We start from the raw sequence: 12,697 nt of genomic DNA, 5'->3' as shown, positions 1-12,697 counted from the left end.
CCGCCCAGGGAGACCCAGTGTGAACTTCTGAGCTACACAGCTGTAAGACGATAAACTTGTGTGGTTTTAAAGCCACCAAGTTTGTGGTAATTTGTTACAGCAGCGACGGAAAAGCCATCAACCCGTTCCAGCTACAGAGTCTCAGAGTTAGCTCCTTCAGCTCTCGGAACAACAACTTCCTCAATCCATAATGATAATGGCACCTAACCCTTGGCCTCGTGTGAGGACTAAGTGAAGGAATCGAAGTAGAGTGACTAGAGAAAGCCTGGTGTGGTGGACTGAACTGTGTCCCCCAAATTCGTTTGTTGAGGCCCCAACCCCCCTACCACAGAATGGGACTGTGTTTGGAGATGGGGCCTTTAAAGGGGTGATGAAGTTAAAATAAGGCCAATAGGGTGGGCCCTAATCCAGTCTGATAGGTGTCCTTGTAAGAAGAGGAAATTTGCACACACAGAGGAGGGACCATGTGCAGACACATCCAGAAGGTGGTCGTCTGAAAGCCGAGAGGGCGGGAGAATCCAAACCTGCTGACACCTAGACCTCAGACTTCCAGCCTCTAGAACTGTGAGAAGATAAGTTTCTGTCATCTAAGCCCCCCAGGTCTGTGATACTTGGTCACGGTAGGCCCAGCAAACTACCACCCTCGCAGATCTGCCGGCTGGCTGGAGTACTCGGGATGTGGTTTGCACCTGTTCCAGACATCCATCATCCCAGACACAAAAGGAGAAATTGCATTTCTCAAGATGCGCTGCTCACTGGGGCACTCATTTTGAGAGACACATTTAGGGTCTCTGGGCTGCAGAGAGCACAAGGGTCCTCCAGCCGGCCAGCCAGGCATGTTCTCCTCTCCAGCTACACTCAGAGGATATAAAAAACCATCTGGCAGATTAGGGCCGGCGGTTACCATGGTGAGGCGGAGCGGAGCGGGGAGACTGGGGCGTCTGTGTCGCTGTCTGACACTTGAGCCCAGTGAAATGTCAGCCTGGCCTGTGTTCATTTTGGACAATATTTTTATCCACCTTTTTTTCCAGCTAAGTTGTTTAGAAAACTTTACGTAGGTCCTGTTCTGACCACTGGCTGTTTCCACCTACAGAGAAGCTTTGTGGAAACAAGGTCTGAGTGTTTCCCATCTCACTCCCTCTTTCTGGCCTCTCCCCTCCCCACCATCTTCCCCACTGCATTTAAACCCGGGTCTGTCACCAGCTGATACTCAAGAAGTATTCATCGGGTTGAGTTGAATTAATTAACCTTTGGAGAAACTCTGTTTTTGTGTTTGCTCCTGATTTTAAAAAGCGCTAGCAATTCATTTCCCCAGCAGGGGGTGGGGGTGTGGGTTGGGGGGTAGATGTTCATTCAAGTGGCGGGTCCTGGTGCTCAGTTAGCTCAGATAGCTGTGGCAGGATGAGACAAGCAGGCAGAGGGCAGGGGCCCGAGCCTGGACCGCAGGGCAGAGGCAGGCTGCAGAGTGAGGGCTCTGGGCTCTCTTGGCCCTGGGTTCGTGTCCTGGGTCTGCATCCAACTCCTGTGTGACCTGGGGTCCGAGACTTCTCTGGCCTCTTCCATTGTCTTCACGGTGGGGTCCTAATCACAGCTGCATCTTGGGGTTCTCAGGAGGCTTAGCGGAACCGGTGTGGAGCAGCCCTGCCGCAGCACCTGGCCAGCAGCAAACACTCTAATTGTCATCCTAATGCTATTGCACTTTCCATGTGGGCTCCAGCCCCAGCTCTGCAAGTCCAGGCACTTGTTTCTTGATTTCTAACATTCTGAGAAACGTTCTCTCTCACTCAAGTCAGGTCTGGGGGTGAGTGTGGACAGACCACAGACGTGCACCTCCTCCCAGGCCATCCGTGGGCTCCCTTCAATCATCACAGGCTGTCTGGGGCTTCCAGAGGCAGAGACAGCTGTGGAGGTCAAAAGGCTGGGCCTGGAGAGGTTCCCAAGGGCAGGAGCCTAACAGCCAGGGGGAAACCGGCTCAGACCCGCCTGGCCCACACTCAGGAGGCTGCAGCTGCCAGCGGGGCTGGGTGTGGACGGTAGCCTCAGTGACGTAGTGCCAGGCTCTGGAGGGAACAAGCCAGGGAGCGGAGAGCCTGGGATGGCCCACAAAGCTGACAGCGATGGGTGTTGTGGAGACAGCTGGCTTTGCCCTGTGAGCTCAGCCCAGTTTCTCGCTCCTTCCTTCCCTTCCACGTCAAGCGGCCCCTTTTTGGTTGACGACAGAAGCTCAGAGGTGGGGTCTGCTGGGCTCTCTCATCAGCTGGCAGCTCTCCAGCTCCAAGCCTCAGAGCCCAGGTGGAAGCCCCTCTCGCTCCTGCCCCTGCACGCCCCCTCCTTGCACCCCTCCTCTCATTCCACCCAGTCGCCCTCCAGCTCACAGATGGGCTCTGGGGTTAGACTCCACGCGGTGGAGGGAGATGGCTGTTAAGGGGTTACTGGATGCTTCCATCCCTCCGTGAGCAAAGCCTAGCAGCATTTACTGCATCCGCACCGTGTGCCAGGCTCTTACTGGTACCGCCTGTGCTTCGTCTAATGTCTCAACCACCCTTGGAAGTACTTCTTTTCATTGCCATCGCTGTGACTGAGGAAACAAGTTCAGAGACTTAAATGGCATCCTTGAGGTTTCTCAGCAAAGCCAGCGCTTGAACCCATCGCTGTAACTGCACAGAGTGTGGTCCTCAGCGAGGAGAGGCAGACTCGGGGGGCAGGGGTTCTGGAGGCTGAGGACCACTGTTCAAAACCTGCATCCACCACCTGCTGCCTGAGCGAGCTTGGGAAAGCACATTGATCTCTCTGTGCCTCAGTTTCCCCATCTGTACACATAGCGATAGTGATGGTACCTCCCTCGTGGAGCTGTTAAAGGATTGTATGGGGTGATATGTATAAAGTCCTTAGGTCGATGCCTAGCACATAGTAAGCACCCCATGCACATTTGCTGTTAGGATTAAGCGTGACATCAGGGTGGCCTCTGTATCTTGGAGACGTTCCTGGAAAGCTGCCTGAAATCCTCGCATCAGAGAGAGCCCTGGATTTCCCAGATCACGGTGCGCTCACTGGAATGCCAGATGCACTTTCTCCAACAATCCTGGCCAGGACCCCACGAGCCTTCACAGAGGGCAGAAGGAGGCTGGGGTTGGGGAGACCCCCTCCCAGCTCCCCTGCTGGCCTTTCCCCTCCTGCATGCTTAGTCTTGGCAAAATTCATGATGAGAAGGAGCTGAAGTCCACAGACCTGGATTTGCATCCTGGCTCCACCTTTTACTAGTTGTGTGACTTCAGATAAATTTTAAACACCCCACTGCACCTCAGTTTCCTCGTCTATAAATTAGGTACCTGGCAGAATGGACGGCAGCAAGAAGGAGAAGCCCTGAAAGAGGAAAGTGGCCTCAGCGTCTCTGCCTTCCTAATAGGCTTGCCCGAGCTTCCTGAAGACAACGGCTCCTTAGTCCCTGCAAGGGTTGAACTTCTTGGAGCAATTCCTCCCGTGGTCTCTTTGACGTCTTTGAGTTTCAAACACTCTGGTCAAATTCGGGGTTCAGAAGAACAGGTGGTTCCAGCTTTGGGTTTATCATAGATGGGAACCCAGGAAGCTGCTGATCAGAGATGTGGAGATGGGGCACTCGTGGCCCCTCTGGCTCGACTCTCTTTAAGAGAAGTCTTGGCTGGTAAAGAGGAAGCTGTCAAAGGATCGCAAGCTAGGGGCTGCTCTGCTGGCTCCTGGCCTTCTCTCCCAGCGGGCCATGGCCAGCCCCTCAGAAGAGCAGTCTGCTCAGCAGCACAGGGGACATAGAGAAGCCTCGGGAGGGGCCGGAGCTCTGGCGCCTGCCCCACACACAGCCTCTGCTAGCTGCACTCGCCCAGGCCGAGTTTGCACATTGTGTTTTCACTGGACTCTAAGTTCCGTGGTGGGTACTAGCTTTGTCTGGCTTCCTCCCACTTGTGTCCCTAGTTCTTCGCACCATCCCTGGCACATGGCTGAGGCTCCACTGATATTTGTAGAATGATAACTGAGTGAATGTTAGCTATGTCGTTGTTGTTGTTATTACTGACATGAAGAGTCCCTTTACTGTAGTCTAAATCTATGCTTACAGAGCTTACGATCTCTTAGAGAGATAGTTTCATGTGTGTAAGCCTCATGTTCTCATATTCCCAACTAGATAAAGTTTTCCCAAATGCTATTCTATGAAACATAATTATGTTATAATGTTACAAGACAAACATCTGCCAAATTAAGACTATTTGGTCAAATAAGCTTAGAAAGTGCTATAAACCATATTTCTCCCCTCTCAGGTCTCACAAAGTGTGTTAATTGACTAAAGGCTCTGAGAAGTCATGCAATATAGACATCTGCCAATCCTTGTTGAACTGGTTGCCCAGGGAGCCATTTTCTTATATAGCGCTCACAGTATCTCTTGGTACCTAATTGTCTGGAAACTGTTGAATTGCACTGTGAGCTTTTTGAAGGAAGGAGCCATGTCTCATCAACACCAGCATCTCCCAAGTGCCTAGCAATGCTGTACACGTGACCATCAGTCAGTCAGCACACACTGAGAGACTGTTCTAGCAATCCTTTCCCTATTTTTAAAAGTTTTTCTTAGGTTTATTTCCAAAAGAGCAAAGGCTTGATTGCAGCTTAGTGTAATTACCTGTAAATCATGATGAATTTATTTTCCTCTGTGCCAAGGTTAAACCATGGCGATTTGTAATGATTGTTCACAAACATGATGAAATCACAGGATCAATTCTAATTCAAGCTCTGTCACTCTCTAGCTCTGTGGCCTCAGGTAAGTTACTGAGGTTTGGATGGCCGAAAAGCCCTTGATTTCCTCCTGCAAAATCCTGTTCTGCCACCATCTTCTACACCTCCAAAAATGGCGCCACCACCAACCAACTTGCTCAAGCCAGAAACCTAGGTACTAGTTTGGATTCCTTACTCCCACTTCCATCCAATCCACTAGCAATTCCTATTGAGTCTTCCACTGAAATACATTACATCTCAAGGCCATCCGGTTCTCCGGCCTCCATTGTCACCTGGATGGTGACACCAACTGTTATCTCTTGCTGCAACTAATAACCACCTCAACGGTTGCTTGCTGCACCTTTTGTCCCCTTGCCCTACAATCTGTCTGTCACCATGTCAGCCAGAGTGATCTTAGAACGTAAACTAGATTATGGTAGTCTTCTACTTAAATCCTTCGACTTTCCATTGCATTCAGAAAACAGTCCAAACTCCTATCCTGCTCTGCGTGACTTTGCTAACCCCTGCTGTTGCTGCTTGTCCATTCTCCCTTTGCTCCCTGCATCCCTGAGATGTGAGTTGTCTTTCATTTTCCCGGACAATCCAAGCATCTGTCACCTCAGAATCCTTAGACATGCTAGTCACTCTGCCTGCCGCAGTGGACCATGCACCCTTCACGTGCAGGGCACTTTCTTCCGTTGCAGCTTGAATGGTGCCTCCCCAGAAAGACCTACCCTGGCTCCCACAGCTATCCAAGGGAGGTGCCTCTCCCCTCCCCTAGGCTTTCTCTATCTCTGTGCCCTGTTCGTTTCCTGTGGAGGAGCACCTGTCATCGTTTGTCATTGTTTTCTCTGTTGTTTTTTTATTTGTGTGCCTGGTGGCTTATAACCTCAATGAGCCAGAAGCCGTGTCTGTCCCTTGTGTCCTGGTGCCTAGCAGACTGACTGCAATACACAGAAGGTGCCCAGTTTTATTTTTAAAGCCTTCATTTCCTCCACCTGACAGACGTGAATACTACTTGCCTTGTCTTTGGTTGGGCCTTACCACATCCCTTTAACCTGCTCTAAGGGATAAATTCATGCAGAAAACTACCTACTGAGCCTCTACCATGTGCAAAGCATTGTGCTGATGACAGTGATACATGGAAGGAGGAGGCGCTCTGGCGCGGCGGAGGGAGGAGCTTGGGCTTTGGGGTCAGACAGACCTGGGTACTGCCAGCTCCTCCGAACCCTCACGATCCCGGTTAAATGTTCCTTCCCCTGGCCCCTCCCCCACCACAAACACCAGATCACTGTCTTAGCTGCCCTGCTCCTATGACCCGCTTCACCTGATGCCCATACACTAGCATCTATGACCGTGAGTAATGGTCCGCTAGTCTCTCGGGTTTCCACTGGACTCCTGGTGGCCCTTCCTGTCGTGCTCACTTTTACTATGTCCTCCTCCCCGACCTGCCTGCTGCCTGTATTGGAAAGCCTAGAATTTCACGTGCTGCCTTGACTTCTTCAGGCCTCATAGGGCCTGAAGGCCTAATGTGAGTTCTGCTGCCCTCGCCAGGTCTGCCTCCGACCCCTCAGGAGAGGTTCTCTTGTCAGCAGGATCAGCTGCACTCCCACCCCATCCTCCAGTCCTCAACCTAACGGGCTTCAGCTTCCTGTCAGCCCGCCGAATTATTCAAACAGTACAATCACATCCTCCCACAGGAACTGGGGGCCACCTCTCCCACTTTTACTATACAGCCTGTGCCCCACAGCCCCACCTGGTTCACCCTGCTCCCCCAAGTGTGACTCCCCTGTGATCCTGCTTGGTGGGCAGTGTCCTCCTTCCCCGGGCCGTGGGTTTATCTGTCTCATACACACTGTAGGTCTCGTCTGTCCAGTGGTGGGTGCAGTGTACTGGGACACCCTCAGAACCCCAGGGCTACATTCTCTCCCTCATCAGCAGGGTGAAGAAGAGGGAACGAAACACCCACACCTCCACACACACATGCACACACACATGCACATGCACCACCCACACACATGCACACATCACACACACGCATGCCCATGGGCGTACAGTTTTGTAAAGTTCTGTTACGGACTCAGGTGGACATCCAAGACCCAGTGCACCTGTGATGGTTGTTTGTAGCCACTTGTTGACTCTCTGATTGATGGGACCTTTGCACCCTTCCTGATGACATGGCTCGAAGGACAACCCTGTCGTCCTGGAGGGAGCTCTGACAGAGACTCCAGCCCGGGGATGACAACCACTTAGCCACAGCTTTCAAAACACCCCTGAGGCCTCAGCAGACACTGCAAATTGATCCCGGTGCTCTTTCCTGCCAGGCCGGCCTCTGCCGGAGAATCCTCCTCAGCTGCTACTGTTTGATGAACGCCATCACGACAGACGAAGCCTGTTTCTCCCTCTGCCAGCTGTCCCTGATTTGTGCCCTGCATGCAGGGGACTCTGTGCCTGTGACCCCTCTTGCAGCTCTCACCTCTGCAATTCCACTCTCAGAGCCGGGCATCTCACGGAGAAGAACCCCTTCTCTCGGCTCTTATTAGTCTGCCCAGGAGCCAACTCTCCAGGACATTTTTTAATTGTCTCAGGCCATTGGCCATACCTCTTCCTTACCCTTCATGCCCTCTTTTATGGGTCTTAGCATGTCCTCCTATCTTTATGTTCGTCTGGGCTGGTTCAAATCTCTGGGTTAGATTCATATGGAAATAAGCAAATGTAATAGAATTTCTGGTATGGGCGAGAGAACTCCAGGTTTAGAATCAAGATGGGATCCCCTGACTCACCCTGACTGAGCTGTGTGACCACAGGCAAACCATCTCTATTTCAGTTCTCTCGTTTGTTTGCCGGGTGAGAACAACAGTAACAATTTCTGTCCTTCCAACGTTATATCGTGTTACATATGTAACATGAACATAACATATAATGTTACAAGGTCAGATACATGAGAAGGATTTGGAAAGTTAAAACTCCTCGGTGTTTAATTGCAATGTGTGATTATTTTTTGCCTCTGCAAGAGAAATCTCCCTCCTTTCTCCAGGTGACTGGACAAACAGGGCAGCTTTTCCAGAGAAGCAGCCATGGTACACATTCCATTATGCTAATATACCTTCAATTAAAATGTAAAAGGAGAGCCATCAGGCTTGAGGCGTTAATGAGCTGCCACTTAGAAGGACCAGGGAAGCCAATTAAGTGTATGCGCATGAAACGTCAGAATGACCAGCTCTCCACGTGACTAGAAGCCGCTGCTCAGCTCCTCCTCCCCTGTTCCGCAGGCAGCAGGTTAGAAGCTCGAGCTGGTTCAGTCACTCCATGTGAACACGAGCAGGGGCTTGCCCGCCTTCCCTGCCCAGACCCATCTCACTCCAGACCCTGGCTGAGCAAATGGAGGTGAAGGTGTCCAGGACTCGGTTTCATCAGCAGAGGGACAGAGGAGGGGGTTGCAAAGAAGTCACAGCACCTACTTCATTCTCCTTGGAAAACATGCCTTAAAAACGTCCTGATAGGTGTCTTTGCTGGTATACAGAAAAGAGTTTTGGAAAAAAAAGTGTTCCCTGGAATACTATCAACATTTGAAAAATTAAAATTATAAGAATGAATCGTGAAATAATAAGACTAGAAAACTGATGATGGTGTTACACAGAATATCCCCTATGTGCCGGACACCGTGCCAACTGCTATATCTTTTTAAAATTTAATTTCAAATTAAGAAAATAACATACATACATGGCTTTAAAAGTTAATTATTTCTAGAATGCTTATTAAAGGTGAATCAGTCAGCCTGCCATACCCGCCCCACCCCAACAAATTGTTCCTACTATCCAGAGGCAACCGCTTTGAACCCGTTTAGCAGTTTCTTTGCTTACTTGTCTCCACATTTCTCAGCAGCATGCTTACACTCCTGTTTCTCCATTTTAGGTATTGTGTCCTGACTTCCTTCTGCTGAAGATGAGGATTCAGTTCTCTCATCCCCTCCTGGAAAACACACACACACACACACACATGCACACCGCAAACTTTGCTTCCCTCCTCTTAAAAATATTCACATAATATCTGGTGACGTCAAAACGACCAGGTCAGTTTTATTCACGGTTGAGCCATAAGGCACGCCCTTTTCTTGTACACACGTTTTTGGTTTGGTATCTGCAGACCCTTCCTTTGAGCTTTTCACCTTTGCTACTGTCGATGAAAATAATCCATCACCAATCTATAAATGAAAATTTGGGAGAGTTTATTCTGAGCTGAAATGTGAGGACCACGGCCCAGGGCCTTTCTTCCCAAAGGAAGAAAGGGCACTGAAGGAGTGGGGTGCACAGAGTGGTTATATACATCCAGAGAGGATGTTTCACATAGGATTGAAATGTCCCTTTTACAATAGTCGTGGAACTGCTCTGTCGGCACAGCTCTGTCGGCACAGCGATTGATGGAAACAGCAGGTAGGTCTTCTGTCTCAGTGACTACAGCAGGGTGGCAGTCTGTTGTCTCCAGCTGAGTGGTCACAGGTGAGCGCAGTAATCAGTTCCTAGCCTAAGGAAAGATGCTTAATCTTTAAGGAAATGCCAACGTTGGGAGGGGGAGGGAAGTTGCACCTTTGTCTCAAGGGCCTTTGTTCTGGCCATAGGAAATGTAATACAATGCATGCTCAACGGCCACAGTCAGGCCCTTTTGGAAAAAACAAAGTCAGGCCGAATTAGGTTTATACCAAATGACTTCCTCATATACTCCAATATATCCTATTGCCTGCCATTTTTATTTGTCACTACCTTATTTTTAGATTTCCAAGTTTCGTGGGATTTTTTTTATGAATACTTCTCATAAATATACAACCTGCTCTTATTCTGTGGCTGCAATAGAGTCTCCTTTCTCTACGAGCATCTTAACAATAGTTATTTTTCTCTTAAGTGCTTCTCCCTACATTGTCTTTCTTTTCCACAAACTCTCTTTGGGGTTTGTTAGTTTTGGTCCCCATTAGTCAGGTTAGAGGCTTTCTTCAAGTGTCTTCAGCCAGTCCTGGGCTTCCAGCACGCATTTAAGAAGAGGATACTAAAAGAGACACGTGGAGGCTGGGAGGGGCGTAAGCAGGGCTGGCGGGCTGTGGGCTTCATAGTGGGCAGGTCAGAGTCAGCGATGTCTGTATCTGTGTGTCTTTTCTCCTGAGGTGGGCAGACTGCTCCAGGAAGGCTCTCTAGTCTCCCACCTGGAGACCCTAAGCCTGGCTGCCAGCCTCCTGAGACCCTAATGGGGAAGAGGCGAGGGGTCTCAGAATTCAATATGTGGATTTTCATCAAATTCCCCTGTTTTCAGGACATTATCCCTGCCCTCCATCCATATGAGCTCCAATCCAGACTCTTTGGTTCACTCTCTCCAGAGAGTCAGTTTCTGTCTTCTGCTTCTGGGAATGGGCAGCCGTCAGTTTTGAGAAGTAAGAGAGGGGGTCTAAGGGTCTAACTGTGTTGCAAATAGATTTTCAACTACTTTTCTGGTTTTTAACCACCACCTCTCACACACACACACACACACACACACACACACACACTCACACTCACACTTCATAGATCCCTGGTGCTGCCAATTGTCGACGAAAATAATCCATAACCAATCTATAAATGAAAATTTGGGAGAGTTTATTCTGAGCTAAAATTTGAGGACCATGGCCCGGAGCCTTTCTTCCAGAAGGAAGAAAGGGCACCAAGGAAGTGAGGTGTACAGAGTGATTATATACCCCCAGAGAGGATGTTTCACATAGGATTGAAATGTCCCTCCCACAATAGTCACAAGATTGCCCTGTCAGCACAGCGCTTGATGGACACAGCAGGTAGTGGGTCTGCTATCTCGGGGGGCGCAGCAGGAAGCAAGTCTGTTGTCTGGAGCTGGGTGGTCACAGGTGAGCGCAGCAATCAGTTCCTAGCCTAAGGAGAGATGCTTAATCCTTAAGGAGACACCAATGTTGGGAGGGGAAGGGAAGTTGCACCTTTATCTCAAGGGCCTTTGCTGTTGCCATAGGGAATGTCTAAAGCAGATATACAATGCATGCTCAACGGCCAAGGTCAGGCCCTTTTGGAAAGACAAGGTCAGGCCGAATTAGGTTTACACCAAATGGCTTCCTCATATTCTCCAATATATCCTATTGCTTGCCATTTCTATTTGTCACAATTCTCTAGTCATCTGCAGCTCTGTGGTGCTTATCAACTTGCTTTTCGACTCTCTCCCAGCCAGGTGAGAGTTCAGTGTTTTGCGGTCGGCTAAGCTGGTGGTCCTTCATCTTTTTGCCTTCCGGCTTCCAACCTTTTGCTGCTTTCTTTTCCTCTGTGGTTCTCTTTGTTCTTGCAGATTTATACGTTTAAAAAAAATCACCTTATTGTCTTTCTCGTGGAGCTGAGGGGAGAGGGGAAAGCCACCTGCTCTCAGTCCACCATTGTTAACTGAGAGAGAAAACGTCAACACAAAAAGATGGAGAGCACACATGACATTGACGTTGTGACAAAATGGCGCTGCCAGGGATTCAGAGACCAAAGGGAAGCTCAGGTTTCTCACATCATCTTTTTTCCTAAATGCGATCTCACCAAGTAGTGCTATTTTCCAAATCTATTAACAAGAAACAAGTGATAGTAAGAATCACTGTTATGGACTGCCTCTTATGACCAGATGTGTGGGTCTGCTCAGGCAGCCTTAACAAAATACCACAGACTCAGGGGGTTAACAGCAGGGGTTCATTTTCTCACAGTTCTGGAGGCTGGAAGTCCAAGACCAAGGTGTCAGCAGGTTTGGTTTCTCCTGAAACTCTCCTTGGCTGGCAGGTGGGTGCCTTCTAGCTGTGTCCTTCTATGGCCTATCCTGTGTGTGCGCATCCCTGGTGTCTCCCCTTTCTTATCAGGACACCTGTCATATGGGATGAGGGTTCTACCCATTGGACCTTGTGTAACCTTAATTACATCTTCCAAATACAGTCCTATTCTGAGGTAGGGGGTTGGGGCTTCAATATATGAATTTGGGGGACACAGTTCAGTCCATCACGTCAGGCATTGCTCTCGTCGCTCTATCTCAATTCTTTCACTTACTCCTTACACTGTGCCAAGGATTTGGTGCTATTATTATTATGTATTGAGGAAACCGTTGTTCAGAGAGATTAAGGAGCTAACTCTAAGGTTCTATAGCTGGAAAAGGGTTGGATGAATTTTCTGTTTTCGCAATGACAAATTACCACAAACTTGGCGGCCTGAAAACCACACAAATGTATTGTCTTACATTTGTGTAGCTCAGAAGTTCATACTGGGTCTCCCTGGGCAGAAATCAAGGTGTGAGTGGGCTGCATTCTTCTCTGCAGGCATGGAGAATCTTTCCTCACTCTTTCCAACATCTGGAGGCTGTCTGCATGCTGAGCTCTTGGACTCTTCCTGCCTCTTCAAGGCCATAACCAATAAAGTGATAGTAATATCAGGTGCCGTACAGCTTCCAACTCTGTTCTTATTCAGGATTGTTTTGATTATTCTAGGTCTCTTGCATTTTCATATAAATTTTAAGATTGGCTTATCCATTTCCACAAAAAAAAAAAGGCTGCTGGGATTTTTATTGTTTGAAGTAAATTTTAGATTAAGTTGAAAAGAACTGTAATTTTAACAACATTGCCAATAATTCCAGGGTAATATCTTCTTCACATAACATAATGGTTCTTAATGGCAAGAGTTCTTATTCAAAGACTTCTCCTGCTAAGTTTTGAAAACCACCATGTGACGTTATAGACTCATTATATAGCCCCATCCCTTCACTGGCTTATGAGTCCCCTTGGCAGCAAACTCCGTGTCTTCAATGGTGGTTTTATTACCTGTCATCAGCTGTTACTATGTTCAAATTCAGAAATAGATCATGAATACTTCTTTCTTTCATAAGAATGTGATCTGAGAAATCTAATTAGTTTACTTTCCCTTCTAGGATCATCTATAACTTAAAGAAGGAAAAAAAAAAAGCC

This window comes from Equus przewalskii, chromosome 24 (genome assembly GCF_037783145.1).
Source record: "Equus przewalskii isolate Varuska chromosome 24, EquPr2, whole genome shotgun sequence".
NCBI lineage: Eukaryota > Metazoa > Chordata > Mammalia > Perissodactyla > Equidae > Equus > Equus przewalskii.
This window is presented reverse-complemented; position numbering follows the sequence as displayed.